We start from the raw sequence: 8,821 nt of genomic DNA, 5'->3' as shown, positions 1-8,821 counted from the left end.
GGGTGAAGGACACGAGGTGGGGGGGGAAAACCTGTTAAAAGGAACAGCTCATTAAAACATCACCTTGATCACATTTAAGTCTATTTATAGATTAGGAGCTATAGTAGAGTTTAAAATTTCCACTCAAGGTTAAATCTTAAATTAGCAACTTTGGTAAAGAAACAACTTTAGCTGAGTGAGTGGCTTACACTTATAATCTTAGCTACTCAGGAGGCTGAGATCAGAGGATCACAGTTCAAAACCTGGGCAGGAAAGTCCATGAGACTGTTATTTCCAATTAACCACCAAAAGGCATCAAGTGGAGTTATGGCTCAAGTGGTAGAGCACCAGCCACAAGTCAAAAAGCTAAGGGACAGCACCTAGTCTTGACTTCAGGCCCTAGCACCAGCACAAAGAAAAAAAACTGTTGTAAAACTTGGTGAGGAGCATCCCCCTTGGGACATCATTGGTATGAGACTGATCTCTGAGGCCAGTTCTTAGACTTGCCAAGAAGCTTCCTCTCTGGGGCAGCAGGGTAGCAAGATGAAAACTGGCTGTTACCCCTTCACTTCAGACTCTGTTACAATAGTAATAGACTAAGGGCACAGTGCTCAAGGCCCTCTGGACTGTGGGCTTCTGTACTACCTCCACCACAGTCTAGCCAGGCTTCCCATGTGTCAGCCAGAGCACATGCTTGAACCTCTACCACACACCATCTCACCTTGGAAGCACCTGCCATGATGCTCCATGCCCACTCACCTGTCCTACTGGAGAACCCACTATGTCCTTAGCCCTATCCTCAGAAAGTACAGGTTGGACTCCAGCCCCTCTTCTGTGCCTGCATTTATTGGGCTCGTGTTTGCAGATGTGATTCACTTTCTAGTCTTCTCTGTAAGATTAGAAACATATCTTATTCACTTCATCACCTACCACAGGACTCAGAGCACAGCTTGTGCTTGGTAGACATTTGCTGAACTGAAGTTGAGAGAAAAAGCTGGCTTGGGTCACATAGTAGGGCCTTGAGTATGAAGTCTCCTTCAAGATGTGGGGTAAGAAGGGTGCTATGTGTGTTATTAGTGGCCTGTTTGTTTCATGGGAGGTGTATAGCACCTATTATTTGACATAGATCTTCTGTCCAGAATCCCTGCTTTCTGTGAGTTCATCTCCATGCCCTCCAGAGGCATGTCCTACTCTGCAGGTGGGGGTGTAGACTGAGGCTTGACCTCTCCCTCCCACACTACGGATAGGAGTCGGGAGAGACTGAGAATTTATGGTTTCTAGGGACTAAAGATGAGAATGCAAAAAAAAAAAAAATAGGGAGGATGGCCAGGTGCCCCTGGCTCCTACCTGTAACCCTAGCTACTCAAGAGGCTGAGATCTGGGATCACAGTTTGAAGCCAGACCAGGCAAGAAAGTCTGAGTGACACTTAGTTCCAATTAACCACCAAAAAGCTGGAAATGGAGCCATAGCTCAAGCGGTAGAGAGCTAACCTTGCGCAAAAGAAAAGCTCAGGGACAGTGCCCAGGCTTAAGTTCAAGCCACAGGATTAGCACAAAAAGAAAAATAGGGAGCATGGTGTTTTGGGCCCACAATCTAGTTGGGATTGTGTGATGCACAATATAATGAGTGTTGTCTAAAAGCTCAGTGTGGAAATCCAGAAAAAGCAAAAGAACACTCTCCACCCCTAAGTGGTCCATGGCCTACTGCCAGCTAGTGGTAGCTAACAATTCTAAATAGAGCAAACACTCATAGAGGGCTCTCAATATGGCAGATCCTGTTGCAAGTACTTTGTGTGGTCATGAAATAAGAATAGCAGGGGTGGGATGAGTCTATAAGGATGAGAAGGGGTCCTCTGCGGAGGGGGAAATGATGGCTACAGGGAGAAGAAGGCATTAGCTTTGTGCCTGAAGTTCAGGGGAGGTTCGGACAAGACACTGTAATCCTGAAGCTGGCCTGGAAAAATGAGAGCAGCCAGGCTGCCAGTAGGGCGCAGCTTTCTCTGCGCAGGTCCCAGTGACTTCAATGCAGCCCCTTCTACAAGGCCCTGTCAAAGAAGCTCCAGTCTTGGGATCTGTCCTTCAGGATTACACTTCCTGCCGGGAGAAATACAATATGGATGGAGAATGGCATCTTCAAACATTATACAGGAGAAGATGAACAACTGGGTCCAAATGATAATATTTTGAAAAGCCATAGGGAGCCTCTGCTGCTGATGAGTAGCTCCACTTTCATGTGATTAAAGAAGTCCTTGTGGTTTTTCCCCCCCCCTCTTTTTTCTTTTCCTTAGAGACAGACAGACCAGGGTGTTTCCCTCCCACTATAGCACTGAATGATTTTTAAGATTTCTAAGTGCATTGCATTTACATTTACTACTTAGGCTCGAAATGAAAGGCAAGCTAAAACACATTAATGAGCCTTCTGATTACTGCAGCACTTGAGAAATTAATTAACGACAATGCAGCATGCACTTAACATTCTCCTGCTCCCCTGTGCCTGGAGAGCTTGAAGAGCTACGCTTTAATCTGCACCCAGCCAAGAGCCACCAGGGGTGACTTCAGCCAACGAGATGGTTTTACAGCATACATTTCATGTTGCTTTTCCTAGAAGAAAGCCAGTCCTTGAGTAATTACGTGATTGCATCTTTCATAGTAGTTGAGATGGAGGACCCTTGGGTGTGTCTTGTTTCAGTTTCTTTTGTTTTTCCTTAGTAAACTAATATCAAGCACTGGTATTTACCTAGCCCTTCCCTTATAATAAAGCTAGCACTTAAATGTTGCTTAATTAATCAGGAACTGCTCCAAGTATCTCTCTGTGTGTGGAGGAGTAGTTTTGTTCACATTTACTTATTGGTACTCACAATACCCACTGAGTGGGAACTCTTATTATGCCAACTTTGTGGAGGGGAAAATAAAGGTTCAGAGGTATCACACAGCTAGAAAATAACAAAACCTTGATCTGAACACAAAAGATTATCTCAGAACCCATGTCCTAGCCACTAATTACATCTGTAGCCTTCCATATGTGCATTTGAGCTTGGATTTTTACAGTCTACATGTATTTCGTTTACAGTTAATATATTTAATTGTATACATTTGAGTTATAAATTGAAGTGGTTTTCATATTCAGATACATGGTGAGGTGATTATCGCAGGTGATCAAATAGAACATTTCTCTATGCCTTTTCTGTGCCTCCCTTGGGCTGACAAGGACAATAGACCATCAGCACAAAGATAAATACCAGACTCTTATCTCAAATTAGACAGCAAAAGGCTGAAAGTGGAGGTATGGCTCAAGTAATAGAGTACAAGCCATGAACGAAAAAGCCAAGTGAGACTTCAAGGCACTAAGTTCAATCCTAATATCAGAAGAAAAAGAAGAAGGAAGAAGGAAGAGGAAAGGAGAGGAACAGGAGAGGAGGAGGAGGAAGAGGACGAGGAGGAGGAAGAAGAAGAGTATGAGGAGGAGGAAGGAGGAGGAGGAGGAGGAGGAGGAGGAGGAGGAAGAAGAAGAAGAGTATGAGGAGGAGGAAGGAGGAGGAGGAGGAGGAGGAGGAGGAGGAGGAGGAGGAGGAGCAAGAAGGATCGAGAAGGAGGAAGGAGGAGGAGAAGGAGGAAGGAGAAGGAAGAAGAAGAGGAAGAAGAAGAAGAAGGAAGAGGAGGAGGAGGAGGAGGAAGAAGGACAAGGAGGAGGAAGAAAGACGAGGAGAAGGAGGAGGAAGAAGAAGGAGAAGGAGAAGGAGAAGAAGAAAGAAGAAGGAGGAGAAGAAGGAGGAAGAGGAGGAGGAGGAGGAGGAGGAGGAGGAGGAAGAGGAGGAGGAGGGGAAGGGGAGGGGGAGGGGGAGGGGGAGGGGGAGGGGGAGGGGGAGGGGGAGGGGGAGGGGGAGGGGGAGGGGGAGGGGGAGGGGGAGGGGGAGGAGAAGAAGAAGAAGAAGAAGAAGAAGAAGAAGAAGAAGAAGAAGAAGAAGAAGAAGAAGAAGAAGAAGAAGAAGAAGAAGAAGAAGAAGAAGAAGAAGAAGAAGAAGAAGAAGAAGAAGAAGAAGAAGAAGAAGAAGAAGAAGAAGAAGAAGAAGAAGAAGAAGAAGAAGAAGAAGAAGAAGAAGAAGAAAGAAGAACTCCTCCTCAGGAAATCATCCCCCAAAGCACCTTTGGTTGGACAATGTTCCCACATAAGAAAAGTATTGCTAAATAAGTGGGTTGTGATGAGCACAGTGCTTTCTCAAAAACACTGGATCTCTGGAGGGTTCTTCCTTTCACGCAAAGCCCTGTGGGCCTGCCTGCACTCTTGACTCTCCTGCAATATACAGTAGAGGTTAGAAATCTAGAATTTGGGCTCTGATTAGATTGCAGGCTCAGCATCAGCTCTGCCATTTCTGCCTGTGTGGTGGTCTTTCAGGATCTATTTAACCTATAAAATGGAAGAGTAGTTGGATCTAATTTATATCCTGACTGATGACATAAATAAATGAGACCATGTGTGGAAGGAGCAGAGGTGTAAAAGGTTTGATACATTGTGTTTATAAACTGTAGTTATTTGTGAAGATCCCTTGTGTTCTTTGCCAGGTTCTACCTTCCACCAAGCCTCTGCTGCTTCCTCTGAAACGCTCTGCCCCGACAACTCCATGGCTCATTCCTGTCTAGTCTGGACTCTGTTCAGTGGTTCTCTTTAGGAGACCACATGACCATGTATCCAGAGCAGCAACCATCCTCCTAACTGGCCTCTGTCCCAGCCAGACTATATTGCATGTGTTTATTTTCTGCCTCCTTTAGGAGAACACTAGTCTCAAGATGACAGGAAACATGTGTGCCAATACACTAGATTCTCAGTGTTTCACACAGTGCCTGGCTTATGGGAGGCCTTGTAAATAGGTACCATCTCTTCTGTATAGACTGAGATTCAACCCATGGTGAGCTGAAAACTGTTTTCTGATCACACTGGGACAAGCCTTGGGTTCCAGAGCCACTGGTGTAGAGGATGAAAAAAGCATGACTCACTGAGGCATAGAATTGTGCTCAGTGAGCATTGCAGCCCAGAAGCACAAAACATTCCCTGTGCTGCGCTGCAGGGGATCTAAAATGGCTCTGTGGTTTTCTTTGCTAGGAAAGTTATAGCCTGGAGTGACAAGCAGAGCTGCCCACCCTGGCATGCTGTCCAACCTCTGCCCCCCTCTCTCCCTCTAGGATTCTTTGACCATGCACTTTTCTCAAGGACAAAAGGGATATTTCCCAGCTAACCATGGCAATGGATGGCTTACTGCTATTATTTATTTGTTTGTTTGTTTGTTTTTGTCAGTCGTGGGGCTTGAACTCTGGGCCTGGGCATTGTCCCTCAGCTCTTCAGCTCAAGGCAAGTGCTCTACCACTTGAGCCACAGCACCACTTCCGGTTTTCTGTTGGTTCATTGGAGATAAGAGTCTCACGGACTTTCCTGCCTGGGCTGGCTTTGAACCATGATCCTCAGATCTCAACCTCCTAAGTAGCTAGGATTACAGGCGCAAGCCACCAGTGTCCAGCTGGGAATTCTTTTGTAATAATTTTTTAATGACCCTAGCTTGGGTCATGATATTCATTAAGTAAAAACAAGAGGTTTTGCTATGGGCTTTTCCTGGCCTCCGTGGAAGCAACTTATGATTTGTATGTCATAGTCTCATAGATAGTACCTAGTAGACAGAGATAGCAGCTCTGTGGACAATTGGTAGCCTTTTTACAATAGTAGCCTGGTGAAGGCCAGAACAACTGAAAACTAACATCCTAGCCCTGTCTTGCCAAAGCTCCTAGACTCACTCACTCTGAGAGGATCCATTTGGCAGATGAATTTGAGTATGAACTGATTTGATCTGTACATTAATGAACCTCTACCACAAGTGCAGCTTGCTTTAGAGTTTATCCTAAAGGGTGTGGAGTTTCTTCCAAATGCAAGGTTTGCAAATTCACAGCACTTTCAGAGATTGTAATGAGTATATGTGCAACTTCCAAAGCCTGCACAGAGTAGAGAAATCAAGCAAGAGGTAAAACTGAATGAACTAGAACAACAATGGCCCATAGTAAAATATGTACCATGAATTCTACATAATCCAGAAATTGCAGTAACTTGTGTTAGGATTTCACTTCCCTGTCTCTGTGATGAGCAGTGAAAGCTGCAAGGTAAAGAGGAAGCTACCTTTGATTTTTAGCTGGGAGTTGCTGTCTCTGTGGGAAACCTTATTTCCATACTCATATCCATGAACTATATGATAACTATGACAATAACTCTTCTGAATATGGTCCATGAATGAATGCAGTCATTAAGAGCTGTAATAACTCTGACTCATGGCGTGGGTGTTAGGAGAACTCCACTTGCCACGCTGATGTTGTGGCAGGCCTAGACATGGGCAGCAGAGTGGCTTCCCTTTCAATTCCACTTAAGTGGAAGTTACAAGTCCTTGGACTTACTAGAAAGGTCTTACTGAATTTCCTGGGCAATGTTCACATCTCTAGTAATAGAGAGATTGTCCTTTTTTTGTGTGTGTATGCCAGTCCTGGACTCAAGGCCTGGGCTCTACCACTTGAGCCACAGATCCCCTTTTGGCTCTTTTAGTGGCTTATTGGAGACAAGAGTCTTACAACTTTCCTGCCCAGACTGGCTTCAAACTGTGATCCTCAGATCTCAGCCTCCTGAGTAGTTAGAACTACAGGCATGAGCCATCAGCACCCAGGTCTATTTTTCTCTTTTGTTGCCTTTTATCTCCTTGGATTTGGAGTGTTCCTCTCTCTCTCTCTCTGTCTCTCTGTCTCTCTGTCTCTGTCTCTCTCTGTCTCTGTCTCTCTCTGTCTCTCTCTGTCTCTCTCTGTCTCTCTCTGTCTCTCTCTGTCTCTCTCTCTCTCTCTCACTGTCCCTCTCCCTCTCCCTCTCTGTCTTTCTCTGTCACTCTGTCTCTGTCTCTCTCTCACTGTGTGTGTGTGTGTGTGTGTGTGTGTGTGGGAGAGAGAGAGAGAGAGAGAGAGAGAGAGAGAGAGAGAGAGAGAGAGAAAGAGAGAGAAAGAGAGAGAGAGAGAGAGACAGTCCTGGAGCTTGAATTTAGACTAGGTACTGTCTCTGAGCTTTTTCTTTTTAATAAGTTTTTTATTGTGAAAATACTATACAGAGGGATTACAATTACACGAGCAAGGTAATGAGTACAGTTCTTATCAAGCATTGTTGCCTCCTCCTTTGTTTTTCCCCTACCATCCCTTCCCTCCCACCTCTACAACTACACTCCCTACCCCCCACCTCCCCCACCTAAATTGTAAAGTTTGTTTTTCAACATAGTGTCTGTACAATGGGTCACTCTGTATCCCTATTTAAACATTTTGTTTTTCCCTTCCCTCTGAGCTTTTAAAAAAAATTATTGTAAAGATACTATATGAGTAAGGGAATGAGTACATTTCCTATTGAGCATGTTACCCCCCTTTTCCCCCCTACTATCCCTTCCCTCCCCACTTCACCAAAACCTCCCTCCTCCCCCTGCCCCCCACCAAACTGTGAAGTTCATTTTCAACATAGTATCTTGTACACCTCATTGTTGAAATGGGTCAACCTGTATCCTTGTTATTTCCCTTCCCCTCCCCAAATTAGAAAAATGTATATGCAAGATGCAGGACACTGAAATCAAATACAGTGACAACAGGGTTTATACCATGGGGGAAGGACATACAAAAGAAACAAAAAAAATCACATAGTACATTATATATACACTAAAAACAACAGTGACAAAGAAAAAGCCTCTTGTGTCCCTATCTTGGGGTTCATTTCTCTTAGCATCATCTTATATGGTCATATGCACATAGCTTTTGACCTTTTCTGCTTGTCTGGTATGATTATCTTAGACATATACTAGTTATTGCAAATAAGGGAAACCATAGGACCTATGTTTCTTTGGGTCTGGCTTACTTCACTTAATATAATTTTTTTCCAAGTCTTTCCATTTTCTAACAAAAATATGGAACACTTCATGAATTTACATGTCATCCTTGTACAAGTGCCATGCTAATCTTCTCTGTATCGTACCAATTTTAGTATATATGCTGCTGAAGCAAGCACTCTCTGAGCTTTTCTGCTTAAGACTAGCACACTACCTCTTGGGCCACAGCTCCTTTTCTGGCTTTTTGATGGTTAATTGGAGATAAGAATCTCATTGACTTTCCTGCCCAGGTTAGCTTTAGACTATGATCCTCAGATCTCAGCCTCCTGAGTAGCTAGAATTATAGATGTGAGCCACCAGTCTATGACTCTTTTATCTCTTGTATTGACTTTTAATCCCCCAATTTGAAGTGTTTTGGAGAGCAGGATAGAGGGGTCCTTGGGATTTGAACTCAGGACCTAGGTACTGTTCCTGAGCTTTTTTGCTCAAGGCTAGCACTCTACCACTTGAGTCACAGCTCTCTTCTGGCCTTTTGGTAGCTAATTGGAGATAAAAGGTCTCACAAATTTTCTTGCCTGGGCTGGCTTTGAACTGAGATCCTCAGATCTTAGCATCCTAAATAGCTAGGATTACAGATGTGAGTCATTGGTGCTCAGCTTTAAGGTATTTCTAAAATGTAACTTTTATTGAAGAAAACCTCTATTGGTTTCCTGGTTGGGATTGTACTGGAGAAAATGGCCTCTGTCCAGGGACATATGGATAGACAAAGCCCCCACCGTGAAGCATTAAGATCTGACAATATGTTTTCCTCCTTATCTCCTGGGAACTTGCAAAGCTCAACCCATCTGCAGATGCTTGTCTCTCTTGGACTGGGAAGACAGTGATCTTAGGACCAGCTAGCAGCAGATATGAGTATGTGTAAGATCTCTGTGTTTCAACTTTTACCCCAAATCTATGCCAATGTT

At 44.2% G+C, this 8,821-nt stretch overlaps 1 non-coding gene across 1 annotated transcript; it reads right to left on the bottom strand.

Annotated features, from left to right (window-relative positions):
* Positions 1-7,928: 7,928 nt before the first annotated feature.
* LOC138817424 (U6 spliceosomal RNA) lies at positions 7,929-8,035 on the bottom strand. The gene has a single exon (XR_011368869.1). It is a non-coding gene; the product is annotated as a U6 spliceosomal RNA (small nuclear RNA).
* Between the last annotated feature and the right edge of the window lie 786 nt (positions 8,036-8,821).

Source organism: Dipodomys merriami, unplaced genomic scaffold, assembly GCF_024711535.1.
Source record: "Dipodomys merriami isolate MVZ:Mamm:240054 unplaced genomic scaffold, mDipMer1.0.p SCAF_7, whole genome shotgun sequence".
In the NCBI taxonomy this organism is placed as follows: Eukaryota; Metazoa; Chordata; class Mammalia; order Rodentia; family Heteromyidae; genus Dipodomys; species Dipodomys merriami.
The sequence above is the reverse complement of the archived record's forward strand: the minus strand, read 5'-3'. Positions and strand labels throughout refer to the sequence as shown.